Source organism: Macadamia integrifolia, chromosome 5 (genome assembly GCF_013358625.1).
Source record: "Macadamia integrifolia cultivar HAES 741 chromosome 5, SCU_Mint_v3, whole genome shotgun sequence".
Classification (NCBI taxonomy): Eukaryota; Viridiplantae; Streptophyta; class Magnoliopsida; order Proteales; family Proteaceae; genus Macadamia; species Macadamia integrifolia.
The window spans coordinates 41,077,667-41,085,077 of record NC_056561.1 but is presented as its reverse complement, the minus strand read 5'-3'; the positions used below and the strand labels follow the sequence as shown (position 1 = coordinate 41,085,077).

General features: G+C 35.1%; 1 non-coding gene across 1 annotated transcript; it reads right to left on the bottom strand.

Moving 5' to 3' along the window:
• Positions 1–2,554: 2,554 nt before the first annotated feature.
• Positions 2,555–2,661, bottom strand: LOC122080448. Its single transcript, XR_006140742.1, has one exon. It is a non-coding gene; the product is annotated as a small nucleolar RNA R71 (small nucleolar RNA).
• Positions 2,662–7,411: the final 4,750 nt, after the last annotated feature.

The window sequence follows — 7,411 nt, the reverse complement described above, 5'->3', positions numbered from 1 at the left end:
GAAATCTAGGGTAGTAAAATATGTATTTTATATATTTAGAATGGAGCTACCTTGGATTTTACTCTCTTTTTGCAGGTTTGTATTTTAAAGACTTTAAGAATTATCGGACGTCATATCTCTCCAACAACAACTACCTAATGTAGTTAGTGAGCTATGGTGTGCAAAATACCCTTGCTCACCAGGAGATCTCAAGTTGGAATCTCATGGTTGTCTTTTCTTGGAGAATTTTGTTAAAGATTTTTTACTTTTCACTCACTTAAAGCACTAATGGCATGGAGGGGATTTTCACATCAAATTAGAAGCAAGAAAAATCGTGGGAGGGGTTTCCTGTGCAAGAAGCGAAAAAGAAAAGGAAAGAAAAAAAAAAAAAAGGAGAAAAAAAAATCTTATCCAAATCTTCTCTCTCCTCCACATTATCACCAAAAGATTGTCCGAATCACACAAAGCAAGAAAAAAATCCTCCCTTGGAGGGAGAAAAAGAAAAGACAAATAAATTAAAAAAAAAAAAAGAAAAGAAAATAAGAAAAAAATTTATAGGAAATTTCTCCAAGTTTATTTCTCTTTTCTCTCTCCTCCACCTTAGTATTTTTGGTCTCAAAAGATCTCACTACCAATTGTGGGTCTCTCCCTTTTAGGAAAGAGAAATTTGTTACCCTACCTCCCCATTCCCTATAAATACAACTCATGTAAAGGAGGGGGGACAATTCATTCTTCTTCTAGGGGTTTTTTTTAGTTGCTCTATCTCTTTCTCTAGTTTTCTCTTTCTCTAGCTCTAGTTTTATGTTTATGTTTTAAACACTTCTATAAGTTCTTTTTATTCAATTAATGTAAGCACTCTTGTTTTTTATTCAGTCTTTTATTTTTATTGTTTAAGCAATTCAAGTTGTTATTTTCAAGTTCTAGTTCTAGGTTAAGTTCTAGGTGACAAGAACAAGCTATAAAGCATGTCTTTCAAGTTCAATTTATTTTTTCTTTAGATTTATTTTCTCTAATACTAGAAATTTCAGATTTGGTTTATTCCAGATCTAATTTTTAGTACTGGTAGTATCTCAAATCAATCAAGTTTTCAATTTAAAGGTTGAAGTTCAAGTAAGTAGGCTTCTTCAATAGTCTTCTCTCCCCCCTCTCATTCCCTCTTTTGACTACCATTTCTTTCTTAATTTAGGATTTTAATTTCAGTCATTACATTATTGCTATCCCTTTCTCCCATGGCTCATGGCTAGTGTATGTGTTGGCTTTGCCTCTCCTAACCATAGAATCATTAATTTATTGCTTTTATTTTAATTGTCTCACTTTTCCTAAAACCAAGTAGAGTAACCCTTGTAAGAGTGACTCTCTGGTCAAGTAGGAAAGCTCATATAATGATGCATCCATCGGGCTAAGTAGAGAAACCTACTTATGAGTCTCTCTTTAGCTTTATTCCCTTTCTTTTACTTTATTTTTATTTCAGTATTTTTTTCTTTATTGTTTTTTTTAATTACATGGGTTGTTTATTTTCAGTTATTTATTTATTTTATTTTAATTATGTGGCTTGTGTCTTTAAATTCTTAGATGACGAATGGTTAGGACATTATTTTAGATACATATGTTTAGGACGGTTATTAGAATTAGATCACAACCATTAATCAGTTCACTTTCGCATTATTAAAAGAAAAAAAATAAAGTGATTGCTCTCCCTGTGTGCGACCCGTAGCTACACTGATCCATACGCTTGCGATTACATTTTAAAATCTCAAACAAGTTTTTGGCACTGTTGTCGAGGAGAGTGTTTCATATTATTTTTCGCTTTCTTTTGGTAAATCGGAGTGCTTTGTTTTATTTTTTTCTTTTCTTTTATGGAATTCCTTAGAAGAACAACTTGCAATAATAGTTGTATCGGTGGAGGTCACCATGCTTCACAGTATGACAAAGACAGGTTTCGCCCTATAGCAGTACTTCAGGAATTGACCTAAGCAACCCCGAATCCCTGTCGGTAAGCTCCCAAAAAAATAAAAAAAAATCAAAAAATCATTAAAAAAATTGTTATCCATTCTTTTGTGCTTGTCTTACTCTAATTATGGGTAGTTTTCTATTTCATGAGTATTAGGTGGGTACGTAATACTAAGAATTAGTTAGAAAGAATAAATCCAACAAGTAGTAACCCTATACGTTTGCTCTCTTCAAAACCTTTCAATATGGGTGACCAACATCAAAACCCTTCACCTGAATCTCTAAAAGATAGATTCTACCCTGCTAGAACAGCCCAACCTTCCTGCATAGTTTTACCACAAGCCCAAGGCAATAATTTTGAACTCAAATCTCAATATATCACTATATTGTCCCACTTTCATGGTCTGAGGATGCATACCTATTTCTAAGGGAATTTGAAGAGGTATGTGTTCTAATTAAGATCCAACAGCTTTCTGATGATGCTGTTAAGCTTAGGTTTATCACTTTTGCATTAAAAGACCAAGCTAAAAAGTGGTTGTATGGGTTACCCACAAATTCCATAACCTCATGGGAACAGTTCACAGTTGTCTTCCTTAAGAAGTTTTTCCCAACTCACAAGACCAATAAGCTTAGAAGTAATATCCTTCAGTTTAGGCAAAAGCCAAGTGAGTTATTTTCCAAACTTATGGAGAGATTCAAGGATCTACTCCAAGAATGCCCTCACCATGGCCTAGACTTATGGCATTTATGTCAAATAATTTATGAGGATAAAGGGTAATAAAAGCTCAAGTGTGGGGGTCCCTTGTAAGAAAAATTATCTTTGCTCCAAATCGGTATAAGCCTTACCTTTAGCCAAGGTTGGGATTTATTTATTTTAAATTTTGGGTGTATATTCACTGCAAATACTCATGAGACACAACTCGTCCACTAGGAGTGACCTAAGGGCTTAAAGGCTTGTTGCACATGCTAAGTGTAATCGTGATTATAACGAAAGTGAGTTAGGTTTTTTGTTTTTATTCTTTTTCTTTTTGTTTTGCTCGAGGACTAACAAATTCTAAGTATGAGGGAATTCTGATGAGCACATTTACGTATGAAATCTAGGGTAATAAAACATGCATTTTATATATTTAGAATGAAGCTAACTTGGGTTTTACTCTCTTTTTGTAGATTTTGTATTTTAAAGACTTTAAGTATTATCGGGTGTCATATCTCTCAAACAACAACTACATAGTATAGTTGATGAGCTATAGTGTGTAAAATTCCCTTGCTCACCAGGAGGTCTCAAGTTCGAATCTCATGGTTGTCTTTTTTTGGAGAATTTTGTTAAAGATTTCATAATTTTCACTCACTTAAAGAACTAAGGGCATGGAGGGGATTTTCACATCAAATTAGAAGCAAGAAAAATAGTGAGGGGTTTCCGCCGCAAGAAGAGAAAAAAAAATGGGAGAAATAAATCTTGTCCAAATCTTCTCTCCTTAACATCATCACCAAAAGATTGTCCAAATCACACAAAGTAAGAAAGAAAATCGTCCCTTGGAGGGAGAAAAATAAGAGACAAATAAATTAAAAAAAAATGAAGAAAGAAAATAAGCAAAAAAATTTATAAGAAATTTCTCCAAGTTTTTTCTCTCTTCTCTCTCCTCCACCTTAGCACTTTTGGTCTCAAAAGATCTCACTACCACTTGTGGATTTCTCCCTTTTAGGAAAGAGAAATTTGTTACCCTACCTCCCTATTCCCTATAAATACAACTCATGTAAGAGGAGAGGGGATAATTCATTCTTCTTCTAGGGTTTTTTTTTAGTTGCTCTATCTTTTTCTCTAGTTTTCTCTAGTTTTTTCTCTTTCTCTAGCTCTAGTTTTAGGTTTATGCTTTAAATACTTTTGTAAGTTCTTTTTATTCAATTAATGCAAGCACTTTTATTTTTGATTCAGTCTTTTATTTTTATTGTTTAAGCAATTCAAGTTGTAATTTTCAAGTTCTAGTTCTAGGCTTAGTTCTAGGTGACAAGAACAAGCTATGAAGCATGTCTTTCAAGTTCAATTTTTTTTTTCTTCAAATTTGTTTTCTCTAGTACTAGAAATTTCAGATTTGGTTTATTCTAGATCTAATTTTTAGTACTAGTAATATCTCAAATCGATCAAGTTTTTAGTTCAAGGGTTGAAGTTCAAGTAAGTAGGCCCCTTCAGTAGTCTTCTCTCCCCCCTCTCATTCCCTCTTCTGACTACCCTTTCTTTTTTAATTTAGGATTTTAATTTCAGTCGTTACATTATTACTATTCCTTTCCCCCAAGGTTCATGGCTAGTGTATATGTTGGTTTTGCCCCTTCTAGTCATAGAATCATTAATTTATTGTTTTTATTTTAGTTGTCTATCTTTCCCTAAAGCCAAGTAGAGTAACCTTTGTAAGAGTGACTCTCTGGTCAAGTAGGGAAGCTCATATTATGATGCAACCCTTTGGCTAAATAGAGAAACCTACTTGTGAGTCTCTCTCTAGTTTTATCCCATTTCTTTTACTTTATTTTTATTTCAGCATTTTTCTCCTTTGTTATTTTTTTTTAATTATGTAGGTTGTTTATTTTCAGTTATTTATTTATTTAATTTTAATTGCATGGCTTGCGTCTTTAAATTCTTAGATGACGAATGGTTATGACATTATTTTAGGTACATATGTTTAGGAAGGTTATTAGAATTAGATCACAACCATTAATCAGTTCACTTTCGCATTATTAAAAGAAAAAAAAATTTAAGTGGTTGCTCTCCCTGTGTTCGATCCGTAGCTACACTGAACCGTACGGTTACGGTTACATTTTAAAATCTCAAACAATTTCAATGTCATTCCTCTCTGCATCTCGTGCCATTACAATGGTTGGAACAATTTTCATCTTTCTCTACATAGTTACATGGTGGAGGAGAGGGTTACACCATCCACTATTTGGGGCTTCTCATGATCCATTTAAGAGAGAGAGAGAGAGAGACATCAGAAAGTGCTAGAGAGGCCCTTGACTCTCATCCTTTATTTGGGGCTTCTCATCATCCATTGTTTGTCCGCCAAAGGGGGTTTGCAGTCGTCACTGGTCTATACTGAGGTAAAACTGAGAGTGAGTTAGGGATGGGTCGATTTGGGGACTATAACTAATAGAGGGTAATTTCGGTACTTTATGATTTTTAAGGGTAAAATGGTACTTAAAAAAAAATTGCTGATGTCAGCATTTGAGGTATATTCTGTAACAGAGACTGACAGTAGGGGATCTGAATGCAATTTAATATTAAATAGAGGGTGTTCCTATAACATTAGCATTCTCTAGGGGGTGGCGCTGTAAATTATCCTTTCTTTTATTTATGTATAACTTATTTGACCGTTAAACTTAGAGAAGTGAAGAATGAATCCTTAGTGTATAAACTAAAAACCACAGAGAGTAGGGGTAAAACAGGGCTGGGTTTCTTTAAAACCCTAACCCAACCCTAGGTCCTCAAAATTCAATCCAGACCCAACCCAACCTTGTCAAGCTCATGTTTAGGCCCAACCCTGTCAGGTTCATACCAACCCAACCCGGCCCTAATTGACCCTATCAGGGCTAGGTTGGGTCTGGTTGGCTTGGGTTGTGTTGACCTTGGCTTCTATAATGGTTGGATTAACCTTGATTGACATGATTTTTCCATTCATATCTCATGTATTAAAAAATTATAGAAAAATAAAATGCCTATTGGAGCCCTAATTTCTATTATAAAGATGCAAGGTTACATTTGCTGGGTTGAGGGCTCAACCCTAACCCAACCCTGGGTCCAACCGGACCCTGACCCAGGGTTGGGGTTTTTCAACCCTAACCCGCCCTCAGGGTTAAAAAACTTGGCCCAAACCCTGTTCAGGCTCAAGGCGGGCCAAGGTGGGTTTGGGTTGTCAGGGTCAAACTTTCACCCCTAACAGAGAGTAGTCTAGTAATATTGTAGCTTTCCCCATCTTGCATTTTTTTCTCTCTCTTATGTTCATCTTGTTCGGTTATAAACTTGATAGAGTGTGTTCTTGACTCTCCCGATCCATAGCTTCCAACAAAGCCACATCACATATGAAGTGGTATGGGATACTTTGAGTAGATCACAATTCCGGTTATCTAAATGGTTTTTTTTATTGAGAGGAATAGGTTTCTCCTACTTATGGCAATGCCAAAGGTGGGGTTTCCTTACCTCTTGTGATTGTATTCGTTTAGGTATGGCCAGTCATTAATCTTGTATATTTTGTCTCATTTCCTTAATTTAATGATCTTCATTTAAAAAAAAAAAAGGGGGGGCGGCAGCGGGGGCGAACAGGAAAGAATGCTACTTAGTTGCGTGCCCTGTGCCAAGACATAGAGGGGGGAAATGATGGTCCTACACCTCTGAATACAAAATATTCACTCCTTGTTGATGCCCCTGCGTGCCGCATCTCTGATTCCTATGTTGGTGCAAGGGCCAAACAACCATGTAGTTTTATTCTTCACTTAAATGAAGTTGTCAAGTTCTAACCACACTTATAGAGGGGTCCTTTTTTTTTTCTTTTTCCTTTTTTTTTTTTTTTCCTGCTATAAAAGTCAATTCCATTCAGATAACAAACATCAATTGCACAATGCTAGAAGTCAAGGAGTAGAATTCGATCAAACAATTTTACATGTCACTGATAAACCAATCCTATCTAGGGGATAGGCAAAATCATAGAAATCCCTAGTAACAATGCTAATAGGACAGTTAATAGACCATAATGAAGAAAATAAATGACATTTACTTCTTCTTCTTCTTCTTCTTTGCCAACGACAGATATCCAAGCTTGACTAGTCCTGCCGGTCCATGCCGACCCCACAACGGCATTGACAGATCATATCGAGATTGAATGAGAACCAGTCAACTTTCACCAAAACAGTAAGTAACACTAAACACCCCGTATGAGTGGCCAGTAACCATGAAAGTCTAAAATTGCCAAGCAAATTGCATTAACTTTCGTAATTGCCAAACAAGTGGCATTTTCTTTTGATCTCAACTTTTAATAATGATCACATTGAGTCTGTAACAGGAATCTACAAAGTGTATATGTTTGAGACTGAATCAACTTGATCACGGATTCAACTTGTCAACTCTCTTCCGGACTAGTCCTAGAGTAATAAAGAGGAAAATATTGTAAAACAAAGTGGGAGGTTTTTTAATTATTATCTTGCTTTAACACATCCTATATCATACCTTGCAGTTTTCACATGCTATATTATAAGAGTGCTCTACTCCAAAAAAAAAAAAATTTATGGGAGAGTTGCACTCTTCCATTCTGAATCACTATATATATATATATATATATATATGTCCTTGTTTTCAAAATCTATTACCTCCCTACTCTACCTGCTCTCTAGTTAAAATAGTGTCTCCAATCCTACAGTTCCGCTTCTCATTGTTCCACTTATGCACTACTGTTATCTTCTTTATTCAAATTTTTTTCTTTATACCAATGGTTTTTTTTTTTTT